The 19,325-nt window shown below is 42.0% G+C and overlaps 1 protein-coding gene across 20 annotated transcripts in view; it reads right to left on the bottom strand.

Moving 5' to 3' along the window:
• The window catches only part of ARPP21 (cAMP regulated phosphoprotein 21), a 200,086-nt gene that overhangs the window by 124,213 nt on the left and 56,548 nt on the right, over nt 1-19,325 (bottom strand). For 3 of the 20 annotated variants that reach the window (XM_063325474.1, XM_063325476.1, XM_063325479.1), the window contains exon 1: nt 15,996-16,623. The exons of 1 other annotated variant lie outside the window; for it this stretch is intronic. The gene's annotated coding sequence lies outside the window, so the exon portion shown is untranslated. Of the gene's footprint in view, nt 1-14,008; nt 14,286-14,897; nt 14,940-15,000; nt 15,167-15,230; nt 15,253-15,326; nt 15,342-15,467; nt 15,591-15,995; nt 16,627-16,719; nt 16,830-19,325 lie in introns of those variants that run through there. 16 more of the 20 variants (XM_063325478.1, XM_063325481.1, XM_063325482.1 and 13 more) reach the window with 13 other exon arrangements.

The raw sequence follows: 19,325 nt of genomic DNA, 5'->3' as shown, positions 1-19,325 counted from the left end.
GTAAAAAAGCCTAAAATTAATGGCATGGACCAGTTATATGAGAACTAGTACGCGCTTTAACGAGAAGAAAGCAAAATTATACTTTTATCCAAAACCCACTGATTTAAGCAGCACCTATGTGTACAAGCCAGTGACGCAGAGAACCGGTTGTCTCAGTACACAAACTTCAGTGATGTCGAGGCCACATCCAAGAGTGAAACCGTGATGCCACAGAAGTCAGTGGACGCATTAAATGTAAAAGCCAGGACCTCTCAAACATACATAACCCAGCAAACCAGACAACGTCTGGTTTTAAGTCACTTTTGTATGCCAGCCTCCAGAAAAACCAAGTCAAGTGAGAAATAACAGATTCTAATGCAAACTAAGAGTCTCAAGACAAAAGTTAAAGTCCAAATAGAGATGTGAAAGGTGATTAAATTCTTATGTAACCTACACAATTATTATAACATCATACATTTTCATGATAACACTTAAAAAGCTGTTTAGAAAAATATTTACATTCTAACAATAAAAAAAATATGAATGAAGCATTCCTTTAAAATAGTAATTATTTTATAGAATCAAGCTGTATGAGGAAAACTAGTCTTTTTGAAAAATTGAATGGAACTTATCATAGGAAATTATAAATAATTACTGTTTATTAAAGAGGGATGACCTATAAACACTACACAAAGTGAAGATAAAGGTACAAGAGGGGAATTCACATGCCTGTAACAAAACAGGTCAAGACTACTTTGCAACTTTTTCAAAAGCTTCCCCCTTAAAATGTTTTTTTCTATTCAACTTTGACCTGCAAACTAAAAATCTACCTACTTAAGTGCAAGCTGTGTGCAACACTTGCATCTGGCACTTATGGATGCCTTTCTTTTTACTTGTACACATCATCGGGTTTAAAAAAAAAAAAAAAAAAACAAACCAACCAACATTGCTTGAAAAACTATCCTGGCAAGGGCTACCCCTGAATACGTCCTATACATAAGCACGTATTTCTAGACTTAGAATATAAAATAAACCAGCTGAAAGAAACCTATCAACTCTTTCATGCTTTGCCTCAGGTACTAAAACTTTTAAATTTTAACATGGTTGGGACTTTTTTTTTTTTTTTTAAAAACATGCAGTGACTTCATTTTTCAAATTCTGTTTATCTTGTACCTGTTCAAATTCTTCAACATTATCACCTGCTAAAACTACCAGAAACATGTTATTGCATGATTTGTCTGGAAAAGAATCACTAAATGAGGTAACACGCAACACTGACAGCAGAGAGTAACAGCAGCAACAGGAAAGCGAGTGTCTTCATACGTGCCGTGGATTGAAAGACTACGCACAAATAATAACTGTGATTGAGCTAACTTGTGAAGGTACCATAACTTGATTGTATCTGCCAATATTAGCACAACAGAGGCAAAGTGTACACTCATATAGTGCCTCTCTATTATAAAACATTCGAAAATACTACAATCTCTGATTAAGGAGAAAAAAAAAAAAAAAAAAAACACAAAACACATTCAGGACATATAAATAGAAAAAAAAAAAACATAGTCTTTCCTTCCAGGTGAGGACACTGAGGAATACAGAGGTTAAATGACAAATGAAGTTGGTCAAAACAAGAGCTAGAAGGGTAGCCAACAACCCCTTCCCCAGGTACGTGGGCCATCTTTCTCTAGCATCTTCCACTCTCCAGTGCCCCCTGTAAATCCAGACACTTTTGTGGCAGGTAGAAATGTGCACATATGAAAAGGAGCCACTAACAAAACTGTAAGCATATTTTAAAATATTTTTTTGTCTATATATGAAGATATGGGGCACATGACAAGAAATCTAGAAGTTCTGCATTTTTAACAATAGTAATTAATAATCAGGAAAAACTTTCCTTGCTTCTTTTGTATAACCTGCTGAAGCACATTACAATTAACTGTGGCCTCTGGATCAAACTGATCTGAGAACTACTATTACAAGACAGTAGGCAGGAAAGTGAAAGAGCGAGAAAAATGCTTTTATTTATGCAAAATTCTGTCTACGGGATCCATTTTGTTATAAATCTAATTAGACTGAAATAGCACTTACAAGTAATTTATAATAATGGCTCAGATTCATTTCCTAAGAGAGATGCACAAACAAATAAGCAGCGTGCAAGCCTGCATCATAACACTGACAATAAACATGGGGAAAAACATAAAGTCGTATCAGCATCTAAATACTAAAGTGATGCCACTTTAGTTATTTACAACAAACGCAGTATTGAATGCGGACTGCTATTCTTCATATTCCTTCTACCAGCCTGATTAGCAGTGCCTACACTTCTCAAATCATCTTTTCATCTTTCACTTACGCAGGAGGAGTATTTCTCTGGGGTATCTTGAGGCTTGAGTACATCACCTGCACACCCATTAAAGCACGCCACGGAGCATCAACGCAAACTGAACAAGGCAATCGGTGAGGACAATCAGCTCAATTTCACTTCAAGTCTGCTTTCATTACCCGAGTTCGAATTCACTCCCGGCGCCTTTCGAAGCCTTGCTGGGAATATTTATTTATACCACGGGTTTTATCCTCACTGTGTACCACGTACTGTACAGACATACTTCAGATCACCACAGTTAGTGGCTGGACAGCTTACTTTTCATTGGGGAGTGCAAACGATGCCGAACGTGCATTTTTTTTGTTTAAAAACAATTCCTTTTGTTTTGTTTTTTCCCTCTATCCACTCCCCAAATGAATCTTTGTTAAAAAGTTTCACACTGATGAGAGATGGCTGGCTGCCTGTTCTCCTTCCCCGGGGACATCCATGCTTCTTAAAGCTGAGCATGAGGAAGGGAAATTCAGTGCTGGAGAATGTTAGGAAGAAGAAAAAAATAGAAAACTGAACAATAGGGATTTCTATTGCTTGAATATCATTCTCCGAGTTACCGTCTCATGGTAGACCATTCCCCTCCTGAAGCTGTTTCATGTTACTCACTCATAACACACCCATTTATCTGTCTTTGCTTTTTGGAAAATGCATTTTTTGGGAAAGCTTTTTTTTTTTTGTGAGGATATTGGTACAGCATACAGCTTGCCAACTAATACTATCTGTAGCATTCAAATTTGTAGCTATTCCCACTGTCAGAAAGGCCCCTTTTTAAGACATAAATAATTTTTATAGCCTTCGCTGGAAAAGAATAACCCAAAATCATCCAAATAATCTCAGACAGGCATTTGGAAGTACTGAAAATCTGACCCATTCCTGAAAAAAAACCAAAACCTGTCATGATATTTCACTGTCTGTACCACAAAATACTCTTTAAGAGGCAGTAGCCCTGTTTTTCTGCTAGTGACTCAGCAAACGCATCCTCTCTCTTGGCAGACTAGTTAGCCAATTTATAAAAGGGTCTCCTTTTGTTTCCTGAAGTAAACAGGCATTTTATGACTATCACACCAATCGCCTATAGCCTGTGCAGGGTAGAGGGGAACAGGTCTCCACTGGCCCATGACTACTGCCGGCCTTTTTCCTCATACACACACTTCACAGCTAGGCATCAGTGGAAAAAGCTCTCCTACAGAGCCATGTGCTCTCATGCGCAGCAACAGCATTAGCCCAGTGTCATCCTTCTCATCTTAAGCTTGGGGTATTTTTGGTTGGATTCCCCCCTCCCCCATCTTGTCTTTACTGCAATGCCAGCAAAAAAAATAATAAACTGTTTTCAACAATAAAGTTTATTTTTATTTAGCTGACATTAGTGGGCACGGGAATGGGGATTGTACTTTTTGTATCTAGTGTTATTCTGGTGGGCCGAAGAACACAAGGCAACGTTACTTTTATAACGGCTTCCCTCATCACATAACAGTTTACCTGTTCCAATGTATGAATTCAGCAGAAAGCTGAAAACAAGTGTTTTGCCTGTCTGTCTTCCAAATGCAATCTAGTTGTTCTCCTATCCACTGCATCGGAAAGGCAGTTTAGCAGCAGACTGGTAATACAGTCATTTGGGAAACATCTCAACTTAGTTTTACTCAGAAATACAAACGTTTTATCTTGAGAGACCACAAAATATGTGGGTGCACATTTTGGAAGGATCTTCTACTCATATCAGCTTTCTGCTACAGAAACACAGTCCAGTTACATCGCTCTCCAAGTTGCAGCAATATGGTTATATGGACTAACGTTTTCATGCCTTTATTTGCAAGGATTAAGAATAGAGAATTAAGTCAATAAAAGCAAGAGCTCTCCTTCAGTCAACTTAAACCTAGGCTATGTAAAAAACCAAGCCCATCTCACCACATTCCAAGTCTGTGCTACTACACACATTTACACACATGCTTTTAAAAATCAGAGATCATCTCCTTAGCAAACAACTGAACTCGAGAATTTGATATCACTAAATCCACTGAGGTGAGTATTGGCACCATAATTTGTGGAATGAATGACTTGTTAGTATGACATCCCTCTAAAACATGGAATAACTCCACACAACACAGAATTTTGTCTTTAACTGGTGAGAGATTTCTTCAATGCAATGCTGCTTGAGAAATAACTGAGCTGACTGTCCATCAGTCTGGACATTAACCCATTAAAAAAATCGAATCAGTTCATAACTATATACATCATCTGTTCAGATTGCTGCCATCATTTCTTTATTAGCTTTTGGAATACTCTGAATGTTACTTTCATAATAAACTGACAAAATACAGCAGGCAATTAGTGAACTAGGCACTAATGGCAATCAGATTACTGAAAAACAAATAACTGAATTAAATCCATAATTGGCAGATGAATACAGGCACTTCTCCTGCTGTATCTCAGCAACACTGAACAGAGAGGTAAAAAAAAAATACAAAATGTAGGAAAAAAAAAAAAAGATTAGATTGCCAGGAAAAATAAATTTCAACTTTCAGATGATGGCAGCAAACCATGCTCCTTCAAACACATCAGTCTTCCACTTCAGTGAGAAGGTTCAGCCCAGAGTTCCTTTACTTCCCTGTCTTTAAAAGGAGCTTCTACATATGCATTTCACAGAAATGGATTACGTATTTAGTATAGGTCTTCAAATGTAGATAGCTGGATGTCTTAGTATATAATCAATCAGTCTCCTCCACTTCTGACCAGGTGCTGCAGCTACGCAATCATTATAATCAAAGTTATGAGAAGAATACATAACCTTCAGCTTTTGGTGCAGTTTCCAAGCTTATTCAACAAGCGTACAGACATGAAATACGCAATAATTCTCGATAAAAGAACTCCATCCATTTTTTCCTCTTTTCATCGCACAACCCAGTAACACAGCAAACTGCATTTCAGGTAATGCGTTAGAAATTAAGCCAGCTGTTGGGATCTCCTGCTCACACCACCGAGAGCAGCCCATCTGAAACGTCAGAGAGCCAACATGTAAAAAGCCTTTGACAACAAACACACTGTCAAAGGCATTTAATTTTGGGTCATCTCCCTTATGCCTGAGTTTCTAAGAACAGACATGAAATCTATTGAAAATATTATTAATCTAAGAAAAAAACATAATCTATATAAGTAGAAAATTCGGGACACAACATTTTCAAGGAGCAAACGTGCACCTGATGCTCCTGAATTCGAATGGAGGCCCCAAAGGGACCCAGGTACACTGATATGATCTGCATACATTAAAAAGTCCAAAAGCACAAGGTCTTGTAGATTCCACCACAAAACCTTTTGTTTCACAGACGCAGTCAGAGCTGGTTTGGTACTCCCTCCTTAAGAGATACCAAAACAAAGTCCAAGAGATCTATGAACTGGCGTATTTCTAATAATGACAGCATGCTTTATATAACATGTTTTAATATAAGCAGACTGTCCAAATATCCACAGAATGAAGTTATTGTTAGAAGTGCAGAACTATATGATGAATAAATCAAAGTTTTCAGCCATTTCAAACAGGAGCAAGCAATTGATGTAGACAGAAGCAAGAAACAAAAGCTGGGAAGTGTGAGCAAATGACGAAAACCCAAGAAAAGTCAGAAGGGTCAGTTTAACAAAGGGAAGTTCACACCAGGGGCACAATTTGCAAAAGGACAGGCCCAGTATGAAGAATGGTCAGATGATGCAAGGAGCAGAACAGAGACAATTGATGCATGCATGGAAACAGCCAGGAAAGAGGCAGTGACATAAATGCTACAGACTGACTGAAACACATACATCAAGAAACAAAACAAGAGAAGAGTTTGTATTCGGACTGCAGTGAATTCCTCTAATATTTAACTTGCTGCACTTGCAACAACCATTAGGTCAGGGCTACAAACTGGTTTTAGGAAAGATCCCTTGTTTGTATGCTACACCTAAGGATGCAGTAGGTCTCCTAACCTCAGTGTGCTTTGCTTCACACACTCTGCTCTTGCCAGAAAAATGTAACATTAACTCCCTGCCGTATTTTTTTCTCTGCTGAGGCCGTAAGGCTACTTGAAATTATCTCCATTTTCCAATCGTACAATGCTTAGTAACAACAGCACTTCAAGTTACTGTCCCCAAAATAAACCATCAGAGATCAAAAATCAAGCCTCCGTATTTCTTTTATTAAAATCATCTGTCTGGCAGCAACTAGACATTAAAACTGCTTGTACATGCAGCTGATGTTCTGAGGAGCATTGGTATGTTACACCATCATCTGCCAGCCCCAATCCAACTACCGAGTATAGGTAATAAATGATACATTCCAGGGGAACATTTAACTATGCACCAGGAGTACTTGGGTCATGTATGCTCCTCCTTTGTTATGATCTCAAATCAGTGCAAATCTAGCAGGCATATTCCCATGCCATAGAATTCGCTCTAATACACAACCGAATTGCTCAGTCGGCTGTCATTTTTTAGGCAAGTCAAAGAATCATGTATTACTTACTCTCAAAGTACTGAAGTAATCAGAACTGACTTCAATTTTCCACATATTGAAATGGTGCTGTTTAATCAATAGAATGTTTTGTTAAGAAGTGTCGATATTTTACTGCCTTGTTTTCTGACACGCTCTTATACTGAAGCAGTTTTATTACAGATGGCTTTGAAGTGCTTGACAACATTAATAAAGACGTGACACAAGTGTATGTTATTAAATAAACACAAACAGGAATAGGTGCCAAAAGAATCTACAATTTGACTTTCATTGCCTGGACATTGAACATAACCGCAACGTAGAAAAGAGTCAGAAGCAATTCTTTGAACATACGGCCCTCTAAGAAACGATCTGTAGAGGAAGAATTATAATTAGCCTTCATGAGTACAAATTATGTTCTCTGTTCTCCTTCCTGAAAAAAAAAAAAAAACCCCGAGGAGTGACAAACACATCAAAGAAATATGTGGGCTTTGAAAGAGGTAGGTGCTTGCCGCATCTTCCTTCCGCACTGCGGAAACGATCAGGACGAAAGAACGAGTGGACAGGGTATCTGCAGAAACCACGGCCCCACGACTATGGCTATATGGTTACCGGTAGCAGCCAAAACACTGCATCAAGATTTGTGTCTCATAAGCTGCTCTTTTCCACCAATCCTTCTCCATTAATACAAAGCCCTTTACAGAAAGGTGTGAGTTTATGTAGTCACCGGGCACGTTATGCTATTTCAGTAAATACCTGACTAATTTATGAGGTTACTGGCATGCCCAGACAAGAGCTATTAAGATAGAAACCAATTTATTCTCGCGAAAGAACTGGCGACAGACTAGATAGTCCATGATCTTGCATGCCTCCCCAGGACTCGCCCACCAGCTTCATGCGCTAACATTAAGCCAGGCTAAGAAGCATCATCCGAGTGCGTGCTGCCGTGTAGCTGCCCTCAGACCTTGGCCACAATTCTGTCATCTTCCTTTCTGGTCTGCCAGGTAGGTGGCAGAGAGGAGCAATTCACCAACAGCAAAATTCAGAAGTAGCAGCTCATTTACAATTCCTATAGTCTCAGATTTGAGGAGATCAAGTGCGATTGCAGTGGAGTACTTACTTTGTCCTGATCCTCCAAGCAAAGACACATCGCATGTATAAGGATTTTTTATTATTTTTTTTTTAAATCAGAAAAACAAATGATACTGAAAAGAGGCTACACATCTATTTATTTTTTTTCTGGGTGGTCCAAAACTCCAATTACTTCATGTTCAGGGAACATCACCTGAAAGTTCTCCTTTGCTTTGCTGTCCTTCTAATTCTGATGCCCATAACCTGATTTCACATTACAAGCAGCACCACTGCCGCTAATCCTCCATTACACCCCTTAGCCCACCACTCCTCAGCCTCTGATTTTGAGATGGTTACTTCAAGAAGCAGGTCATTCAAGGACTTCATTTAAATGATGTCATTTTCATCAGTACACAGATTAAACAAAAGTTACATTATCCATCAGTAATAATTCATTGTCTTCAGTAGCTAAACAGAATTCTTAACGCTGCTCGCCACAGTTCTTGTCACTAGAGACCCCTCCATTTTGCTGCTCAGATGCAGAACAGATCGCTGTACCATAGTGGAAAAGCATATTGAGATACACGATGCTGCTAAATACAATGCATTTACCAATTCAGTTAGACTTGTTTTCTACAAATTAAAGCTTCCCCAAAAATCATACCTGAATCAAAAAATGGATTTGTTATCATTTTCTTCATGGTAGTACGTGTTATGAAATACAGCACTTTAAAATGCCTTAAGTTACTCATTATGCTTTCCTTTTAGATCTATGTTCACAATTTTCCTTTTTTTTTTTTTTTTTTTTTTGCTGGGAGCAGAAAGCTCTGATTTTTTCTTAAAGGAACAAAAACCAAAAGCATGAAAGTCAGACCTCCTCACTTCAGATTTCATGGCTTATAAAGTACACAAATTATAAAGCTATCAGACATTTCCCGGGCTTACATTAAACTCTGTAGTGAGCCTTTAGAATGGACCAATTTATTTGATGTGTTTCTCCTAAAGCTTTTATGACACCATAAACATTTCTGACTCCATGACAAATACTTTATAATACATTAAGCGAGCTCATTCAAATGATTCTAAATGTTATGCCAATGGCAATGTATTTAGAAATGGAACTGTCACTTGAAAATGGAAAAATCTTAAAGTTTAGTTTGAACCACAGCAATTTACTATTTACTTTTGTGCAACTGAAGGCGAAGCACTTCAAATTAAGTTCAATGGCACAAGCACCCAAAAAGCACAAAGTAGGCATACTCTCCAGAAGTGCACCATTACGCACCTTTTTCACATGAGAGCATCGACACCAAAGTCTGCTCCCCAGTAAAACTTCCCACTGAATTCAATATTAATTAGTATGGAGAGTTTAACTATACAACAGCTTAACTGTACTTATAACATGCTTCTAATCACTGCAGTTTATCTGCATTAGCTTCATTCAGCCGAAAAGCCTTGCCATCCCTCTTTACTCAGGAACCAATTGTGGTAACTTTCTTCACAGTAAATAAAGCATTACACCATTGGAAGCTCCGCAAGTCACCAAACCCAAGATGCATGCACTCCCTGTGAAGAAAAGCACCACAATCTGACTCTTATATTTAATGATGTAATGAAAATTTACAAAATCCTTTCCGTATTGAAGGCACAGGGAGACTTCAACTCACGAGGCAAGAAACATATAAATACTGCAACAGGATTAATTAATGACAAAATTATTAGTTGTTCAGGCATGCTTTTGATAACAGAATTAAACTCCTAGAATATAAAAATGGCTCTGGTGATTTTATGAATCCAGTAAAAAATCACTGCTGTTATGACCATAAAAACTGGGATGAAACAGAAGCCTGAAAGTAGTTGATTCTTATGTATTTGATGTTTATGTTTTAGCATAGATTGCAAACAGAAGACAAAAACTCTGAGAAATAAAAAACAGAGTATTTACCAGTGGGGGAAGGGGTGTGGGAGTTTTTGCCTTTTTTTTTTTTGCCTAATCACTGATTATTTTTTAACTTTGTCCTGCTGACCATTTAAGCTTTCCTTTGACTCCAGAGATTAAAGTCATCCAGTTTAAGAAAAAGAGAGTTTTATCATTTGGAAGATGTTACTAAGGCTCTATAATTTTAACACAGGCGCTGTATAAACAGCTCATAAATAAAACATAGCATTGCCTAAGACTAAATGAGAAATATACTAGAAAGCATTAAATTACAAGAATACTTTTCATAGGACTTCGCTTTCTCATGGCACTCTTCTTGTTAACTGTGACTTTTGGCCTGAAAAGATCAAGAGCAGACATCTGATTTGGAGAAAGAAGCATAAAAGCGTCCCAGTTTCTCTGTGAAAAACATCTTCTTTCACTTACGAAAATGCACTTCTCACCTTACATACTTCAACATATGCTATGTGAACATGCCTGCCCTGAGAACAGTCTTACGTGGTTACTGCCTCCATATATTGCCAGCGACTATAAAAAAAATACTCTAAACCCTCTGCTTCAGAAAGTCATTGGATAGCCAAGTCATAAATTTCAAATTCCCAGCTGTCACTGCCTAAGTACGCCTTCTGCATTTCAGCTAAGTCATGCTGTATGACATTATCACTCTCTCACGCTTCATAGCTTCTTCAACATTAACAGAAAAACCTGTGGACTGTGTAGTATTTTCCACCATGTTTATCACAGTAGCAATTACTTCATCTAAATAGCTCTTATGAACTCACTCCTGTAAAATATGTTCTTTTGTTTACTCGTTTCTCTGTATTTCCTCTCAGCAAAAGGGAACGGGGCGGGGTACACCAGTGATGTAACGTTTTCAAATACCAGCTTATTACTTATTTAGGAATCTGGAATGATCTAACATGGTTTAAAGATCTCGCCATGCGATTAAAACCCGATGCATCTGAACGAAAGGAGGCCTTTTCCACAACTCCTGGAACCTTAGGAACCATAAAGAAGTGTACTGATGATGGATGACCTGAAAGCCTGGAAACCACAACACTGAAAAAGGAAGCGGTAGTAAAAACTGGCAATGTTACTAACAGGTGGAAGAGCGCAATTGCGGTTGGACAGTATGAAAGCGTTTGTTCGGGTTTTTCTTCTCCTAAAGGTGACAGAGAGCTTCAGTACTCTTCCCCCAGAATTAATGCTGGATTGCACATGCCACATATGAAGTATTAATATAGATCATTTATGTATTCTTAGGAAGGAAGATAAGCTACCGAAGAACACAGGAGACCTCTAAATAGTAATCACTCTTAAATAGGGTCACTGGCAACACATCATCAAGTTTATCTACTGTAAAACCACCACATGAGATAATGCAGAGTCTAAAACTAGAGTTACTTCAGACATCTAAGAAAATGATGTGCAGTTTACCTCTTACATCCTATAACTAAATGGTTTTTTGAACCTTCACTGACAAATGAGGACCTACTTGGAAAGAACCCATCACAGATGTCATTTATCAAGAAATGAGTCTTAATTAAAACAAGTAGTATTGTATTTTTATGGTGTAATGTCTTTATTTTTCTAATAAATGGTATGCGCGCGCACTGGTATACTCACGCAAACCATAGTGGCTGTTATCATGATTTAAGTCTCCTTAAACAAGAACCCAAGAAAAACATATCCTGTCCACAAACAGTAACCACTATGTCTACCTGAATTTTTAGGCATGTTTAATATACTTCCAAAAGAAACCAGGACCAGACATGAGTTATTCCTTGCACTCTTTCTGAAGGTATTTCCTTGCTAGAAGCATTTATCATTAAATTATTATGTAAAAATGAAATATTTGTAATAAACAAACATGTAATTTATTTACATCTACATGTTTCTGGAAGTCACCATTTCATCTATGAAGTGGAAAAATTAGAAAACAAAACAAAAACCAGCAATTAATCAGGGAGCCTTATCATCCATCAGTGACACGCAAAAAGACGGGAGACTGGAACAGGTCTCATTTGATGGCTGTCAAAAGCCAGATGTGTGACCTCACATGGTTTGCATAATTTATCTGCAATTCAATTTACCCAGTCTCAAAATGGGGAAAATCCTACTTACCTGGACTGCAGTTTGTCATCAAAACAGAACGCGCCCTAGAAACACATGTTATCACACAGATACAAAGACATTCATACACAGTACTTTCAAGTCTTCGGAATCAAAAGTTCTCCACTGGAACGTAACGAGTCTTTGCCATGTATTACTTGTTTGATGAATGTTTCAATCTTCTAGAAGAAAAAGGGACCCATTTGCTTGACTTACTACCTGCTGAGAACATTAATACAGAACTTCATAATCTAATAAATGAATGAACAGGGGACAAACAGATTTTGCAAGTTTATTGCGCGGTAGTTACATTGCTTCTCAACTGGCCAATCTTTAATGGTATTTTGGAAAACAGATTACTTAACACAAATAACATTTTCTTTAAATAATCCTGTAAGTTACAAATTACCTTTACAACTGAGCAAATAAATTGAGCTGAGAGCACTCACTGGATCAAGCCATTCATTTGTGAGAAGTCCCTATAAACAAGGATTTGCCAATCTGCCAAAATCATTTTCCTACTCTGAAATTAATGCCATCAAAATTGATAATACCACTCAATGCAAGTTACAGATCCTGTATGTTACAAGCAGAGGGGCATATCATCAGCTGGTGTAAATCTATACTGTTCTTAAAACCAATGGAACTACATCAATTTGCAGCTGCTGAGGATTTGTCCCTGCGTCTGTCTTTACCGCTGATAAAACCATCGAACCAAACCCTGGATGCACTTCCAAATTTAAAGCTCCCATTGACAGTACTGAGAGTGATGCCTACAGGAAGAAAGGCAAACTCTAAGCAAACCATCCTAGAATTAGCGCACTTCCCCCCCCCTCGCATTGATTCAAAATTTAAAGTTAGTTGTTAAAATCATAACCTGGGAGGAAGCCAAGAGTACTGCAGATTTTAAAACTTAGTTTTCTTTTATGTGTTCCCAGAAATTCTGTTTAGTAACAGTGATTTATCAGGCCAAGACCAGTTTACTGTAATCATGCAAATAACCCTAGTAAAGCCCAGAGGAAATACAGCATCATCAGAAACATGATTTGGCCCACAGTTTTACTCCGCAGGATAAAGTTTCAAAAAGTGACTGTTGCACTGTTCTTATCTCTTTCCAAGATCTATCATTACACCTGTATTAAAAATCTCACTGTGTTTCCTCTATCATCATCCTTATACATTCCTTATGTAATTTTTCCTCCAAGGATACAATGCAGTGCAACACTCGTGTAAGCAGCCCTCACTTGCACACTTAGCCCTGGGGCAGTGAAAAGGACTAGGATACAGCAGAAACAAACGATTGCCTGAAAAAGGATTTTGCAGGAGGGGTACTCAGCCATTTCTTAGACCACCATCCTGTAAAACTGTAGGCAACAGAGAGAGAAAATACAGTTGTTTTATAGAAGACATCTTTAATCAAGGGGAGTTTCTCTACGTGACTCGGAGTGCGCAGATTGTTGCGAATAGCTAATAAGTGTATTTCTGACTACAGATACATGGAACTGAAGGAGGTAGTTCTTCCAAAGTATCGACATGCATCTTGCACAATGACATATGCTGTAGTTATCTATAGGCATTTTCCTTTACACGTACATCGCAAGAGGTTTACAGCTGCTTTCATTCTGCAAGCATTGCATGCAACAAGGATTTTTAGTATCAACTGAATTAACTTTTAACCACAAGGAATAAAACCTCAAAACTCCTGCTTCAGGAGGCTACCAATAAGAACATAAATAATTCATCATTAAAACTGGTTAGCACAAGAAAAAAAAATATTTTTAAGATGTTCCTCAGCGCTACTCCACTGTAAGGCATTTCAACATTAAAAAAAGAATTAGACTGGAATATTCTTCTTCAACTTAAGCATATCCACAAACAGTCAGATTGATCAACTGCACAAAATCACTTCCTATCTAGTTTGTTTCACACAACTTTTTGAAAAGATTTTTTTAAAAATCATCTTAGACACCACAAAAGAGCTCAACTTAAAACCAGCTAATTGATCACCTTTCTGCACAGCTGCATTTTCTTTCATTAACCTAATAGAAATATTTGAGGGATTTCCCCTTTTTACCTTCGCATTTTTCCTTTTCCAGTATCCATAACCAATCATTGCTCTGTTCTTCCATTATGCTTCGTATATTGCAGAGTGAGAAGCATCTTCGTTAAATAGTATTAAAAATAGAACACACCCGATCTCCCCACCGGAGCATGCTCTGACAGTGCTGATACCACAGCTCTCAAGGTAACCATGCCCAGCTGGGAACCAAGAGGCAAAGTCAGTGTGCGAGATTAGCAATTTGCAAGCTTAATTGTGCACACAAACTTGCCTCGATCCGTGACGAAGACTGCTAAAACAAAAATCAGCGTGCAGTTAAATTATGCGACTGAAAAGTTGCAGGTCAGTTCACAGTATTTCTCTTTTCCCCTCCCCATCACCCTCAGCTTCAATTGCTTTGTACTTGCCTAGAATTTACATATGCCATTTAGAAGAAGGCACACCGGGCATGCATCTAGCTCAGCGCAATGGTAGAGAAGTCAAACAGGTGAGCAAAAAAACCCACTTGTGCTGCTCTTTAATGCCTTTGTTCCCCCTCTCGGCATATTTACAGCAATGTCACACACGGCAGTGGGATGAATTTAAGCAAAACCGCAGACACCTGGGAAGCGCAAAGACGGGAGGGAGGGCGAGCGGAGGCGCAAAGACACACCTAGCACAGCAAAACGCACCCGAAATTTGAGCGTGTTCCCCCCCGCTGGCCGAAACGGTAAATGAATGCAAAAAAAAAAAAAAATAAATAAAATAACAACAATTAAACAAGGCTGCGCAATGCTTGCACTGGATGAGCATGTCTCGGTAAGATCTACAAGAAATATCGTTGATACGCACGCACAAGTAAAGCAGAATTACACTAAGCGGAGTAACATTAACTATTTTTTATGAAAAAAGACTGCTAGGATACCTAACGATATGACTGTAAGTCCTGGACTGTGATCCTCCTTCACTGCATGCAAAAGAAAAAACAAAAAGAGACATGCTAAGGAAGCATCAAGTAAAGCTGTTACCCTCAAATCGCCACCCTTAAGAACAATGCCAGTCAAAGAAGCCCAGGCTTTCCCTCCGGCAAAGCACGGCTTTTTAAAGCGTATCCTTCGATGTTGTTCACAAATCAGCGAGTGAAAGTTGGCGGGTTTTTTTTGGGTTTTTTTTTTACAGTTTGATACGTTTTAGCCTAAAACGACCGCTGGGAGGAGGGAGATCGCCTCCCGCAGCTCCCCTCCTCGGCGGCGCTCACCTCCCCAACCTCAGCCCGGTTCCCAGACCACCGGCTCCGGGGCGGGGGCTCCGCCGTTGTTTTTCCCCCTCAAACCGAGCTCTCCAGCCGCCTCACCTCCGCCTCCGAGCCCGACCCACCGGCCGCCCCTCCGCGCTCCCGACGGATCCGCCTCTGCTCGTTACCGGCGACAACTTTCCGCGGGGGCCGCCGAGCCCACCCACCCCCCTCCCGCTTCCCTGCCTCCCCGCGCCGTACCTGGCTTTCACCACCTCTACCCTGCCGCTCCGAGATCCCGTGTGCGAGGCTCCGGCACTGAAATCATCCTGCCCCGCTACACTATGAATGATACCCTTTTTTTTTTTTTTTTTTCCTTTTTCTTTTTTCCCTCCCTCCCCCCCTCCCCCCGGTTAAATACCGCATCTTCGAGCCGGAATCCTGCAGTTGCTATAAATAAATGCACATATCGCGTGTAATAAACGCAAGCCCCAGCCTCCATGCACAGCTCTTATTTCCCTCTCCCGCCGCTTCTACATGCTCAAGCCGCCCTGACCTCAAAAATTAAAAGATCACGGGGGGGGGGGGGGGGGGGGAAGGAGGAGGAGGAATGGGGGCGAATGACTCCAACGACATGACAGAAGACACATGCTGGAACGGAAAATAAATAATAAATAAATCGCAACAACAAAGGACATCACGCCACACAAATGCCTACAGATTCTGCTTTGGCTTTTTTGGTTTTGGGTTTGGTTTTTTTTTCCAGGTTTTTTTTTTTTTTTTTTTTACCTTGCCTGAAAACGGGATCTGCCCCCAGCGTCTTGGTGGCTCGGGTTATTTTTGGTTTGTTTGTTTGTTTGTTGGGTATTTTTGGTTGGCGGGTTTGTTTATTTTGCGGCAGATAACGCGGCTGTTACAGTACAGTGCCCGTCTTCCCACAAGACATCGTCTCTTCCTCCGCCTCCGCCTCCTCCCCGGGAGGAGATCCGCCGCGCCGCGCTGGTGGCCGGGGCGCGGTGGCCGCGGCCGCGGCGGCGCCGCCGCCGCCGCCCGACCCGCCGGCCGCCTCCCGCCGCCTCGCCTCTCCCCGCTCCGCTCTCGCTTCGCCCCTGGTCCGCCGCCGGGCTGCCGTCGCCTGCCCCTGCCTGTAGCGCTGCCTGTCCGCTCTCCCTCGGTGCCTGACTGGATTCCCTCTCGCTCCTCTCTGCCTGTCTCTGTCCTTTATCTGCCGCGCTGCGCTGCACTGCCTGCCTGCCGCTCTCTCCCTCTCCCTTTCTTTCTCTCTCTCTCCCCGCCCACGCAGCGTGGGGCGCCTCGGACCGCAGGCAGCGGCGCGTCGCTTCCTCGCCGTGCTCCGCGCTCGCTCTGCGCTCAGCGCCGCCGCTCCGGCGCGTGCGGGCTCGGCCGCCCCAACGGCCGCCTCGCAGGAGCCGTTGGCTCCGCCGCCATTTGCGCGCGCGCGCCCAACGGCTCCCTCCCTCCATTCCCCCCCACACTCCCCCCCTCACCCCACCTCACGCAGACACGCGCCGCCCGCTGACTGTCCGGCCGGGCGCTGACTCTCTCTGTCTGTGGGGTGGGTGGGTCGGTCTGTCCGTCCGTCCGTCCGTGTGTGTGTGTGTGCGCGGCTTCCCGCACGCCGGCCCCTCCAGTCACGCTGCACCCACCCCCCACCCCCCACCCCCAGCCCATCCCCAGCCCGGAGCGGAGACAAAGCACCCGAGCGGCGCTAATAAGGAGAAAGCTCGTTAATCTCCTCCGATTCCTTGTTATTTGCTTCCACCCACGCCCCATCGCCCCCACCTCTCCCCCCCCCCCCCCCCCAAAAAAAAAAAAAAAAAAATGGGCCCTTGACTCCAGAGGACAGCTTCAGGGAAGCTACGGGGAGGGTGGTTTTAATTGTTATTATTTTTGCCGGTGAAACCCGACAGCATCCGCACGGATCAGCCGGGCCGCTCAAAGGGGTTCCAGAACCAGCCCGCAGCAGATTTTGGGTGGTGGCAGATGAGCCACTTAAAATGGGGCACATGATCCCCTTCCCCCTCCCCTCCCCCTCTCCCAGCGTGTCTCCATGGAGGGTCTGGCGTGGTGGTGTTTCTCCAGGAGCCTCGCCGCACACCAGCAAGGCAGAGGGAAACACGCGTTTCCCCAGCACATGCGTTTCCAACACATAAAACCTTTGCTATCCATTTAAAAACCGAGCCTTGTTTCACCCAGCTGAATACATCCAGGCGTTCACGCTGCACCCAGCCGAGAAAAGGGCATTTACCTCTTTGCTAGGTGGCTATTAATATGCAGTAAAATTATAGCTGTACAACGCCAAATGTAATTGCCATAGATCATTTAGAGCAGATCCAGCAATTCAGCTGCTGGAAATGCATGGTCTGTGAATAACCATGCATCTGGTACAATGCCCTCTACTACAATAACCTGAAAGGAGACAGAAGCGTCTGGTACTCGCTGCAATTAGTAATCCTGTAGATGAAAAATAAACAGTCAATAAGTACAAAGCAGCAAGGTCCTATGAAATATAGCGCTCATTTCTGTCTACAGCGATACAAATAACCCAACTCCCACAGACAGACAATTCTTATTTAAAATATGCAGTTAAAAATGCACTCCTTTCATTATGCGCTTTCAGAAAGTCCTCGTTACAAAAGACAGTTTGCCACAATTAACGAATGTAGAAGAACTCGTGCACCAGTCAGACACGGATGAACATACAGAAGGCTGGGGCGAGGGGAGGTGTGTGTGTGTGGGGGGGGAACGTTTGCTTTAGCAGGTATTATCCTGGCACCCCTGGAATCCCTCTTTCCCCTCAGAAGCGAACACCTGCTTTTACCAGGGACCGCTGGCTGGAATTGGACTGGAAGAATACAGCGAGCAATGAACCACGACAGGGTGTGCATTAGCGGGCTCCTGGTGCATGCCTCAAGTCATCAGAGGCATTCAGCCGGGCACACCAAAACCCGTTCCGCTAATGCACCTCCCGGGGTGGCTTACTCCTAGCCTGTGGCTCCATCAATTTCATTACTTAACTTATCCCCGCACTGTGTGCCACAAGTTGCATTTGAAAGCAAAAAGATTGGCAGAAAAGGCTATGAATGGCACTACGCTGAAGCGCGCTACGGCTGGCAACGGGGGAATCGCAGAATCATAGAATGGTTTGGGTTGGAAGGGACCTTAAAGATCACCTAGTTCCACCCCCCGTGCCATGGGCAGGGACACCTCCCACTAGACCAGGCTGCTCAAAGCCCCATCCAGCCTGGCCTTGAATACTTCCAGGGATGGGGCATCCATCCCTGGAAGGGACCTGGAAGGACTGTTTCTTTGGTTTTGAAGTGTTTCTTTCAGCCATCTCCACTGTGGACCCAAGTCTGTTTTCCAAAATGGCTATCAAAACCATTTTGAACGTGCACTGAAATGCCACGGACCTCACCTGGCTGCTGCACATCACCCCTTCCCTCCCAGGCAGGCGTCCCAGCTAAGGGAGAGGAGGCAGGCTGCGTCGGGACGTTAAAGCAGTACTCACTTGTGCCTTCACTTAGACCTGCCTGAGCAGGAAAGGGGGCGAGGGGAGTCAATGTTTCAAAACCTTACCCTAGTCACTAGGCACAATGAACATGTAAAACAGACACGTGTCTCCCACCGTTGGGATACTGGAGTGACTTCAGAGTGGGAAGCGTCGAAGCTGTATGTCAGATTTGTAAGTAGATAAAAATTCATCCAAGCTGTATTACTGGCAGTTCAGTCCGTGGCAGGATGTGCTTGGGGCAAGCTACCAAATGCTAAAAGATGCCAGCAACGGCAACAACAAAGGAAATACTCAGAAAAAAAAAGTCCCAGTACCACTCCAGTATCATGCAAGCTAGTATTTCAGCTCAGAATGGTAAGCAGCTTCAAACACAGCATGTGCAGAGAGGTGAAATTGCCTCCCTTTGTTGAGAAGTCACCTCAGACCTTATCGGTCAGATGCGAATCTAACAGAATATGCATCCCACACTCCCTCTTCAGGACTTTTCTTTGCAGAAGGAAAAATCACAGTCATTGCACAATCACAATATCTAAGAGGTGGGGAACCACAGCCATGGTTTGCTGCTGCCTGTGCTGATTTGTAAA

Source organism: Chroicocephalus ridibundus, chromosome 2 (genome assembly GCF_963924245.1).
Source record: "Chroicocephalus ridibundus chromosome 2, bChrRid1.1, whole genome shotgun sequence".
NCBI lineage: Eukaryota > Metazoa > Chordata > Aves > Charadriiformes > Laridae > Chroicocephalus > Chroicocephalus ridibundus.
The sequence above is the reverse complement of the archived record's forward strand: the minus strand, read 5'-3'. Positions and strand labels throughout refer to the sequence as shown.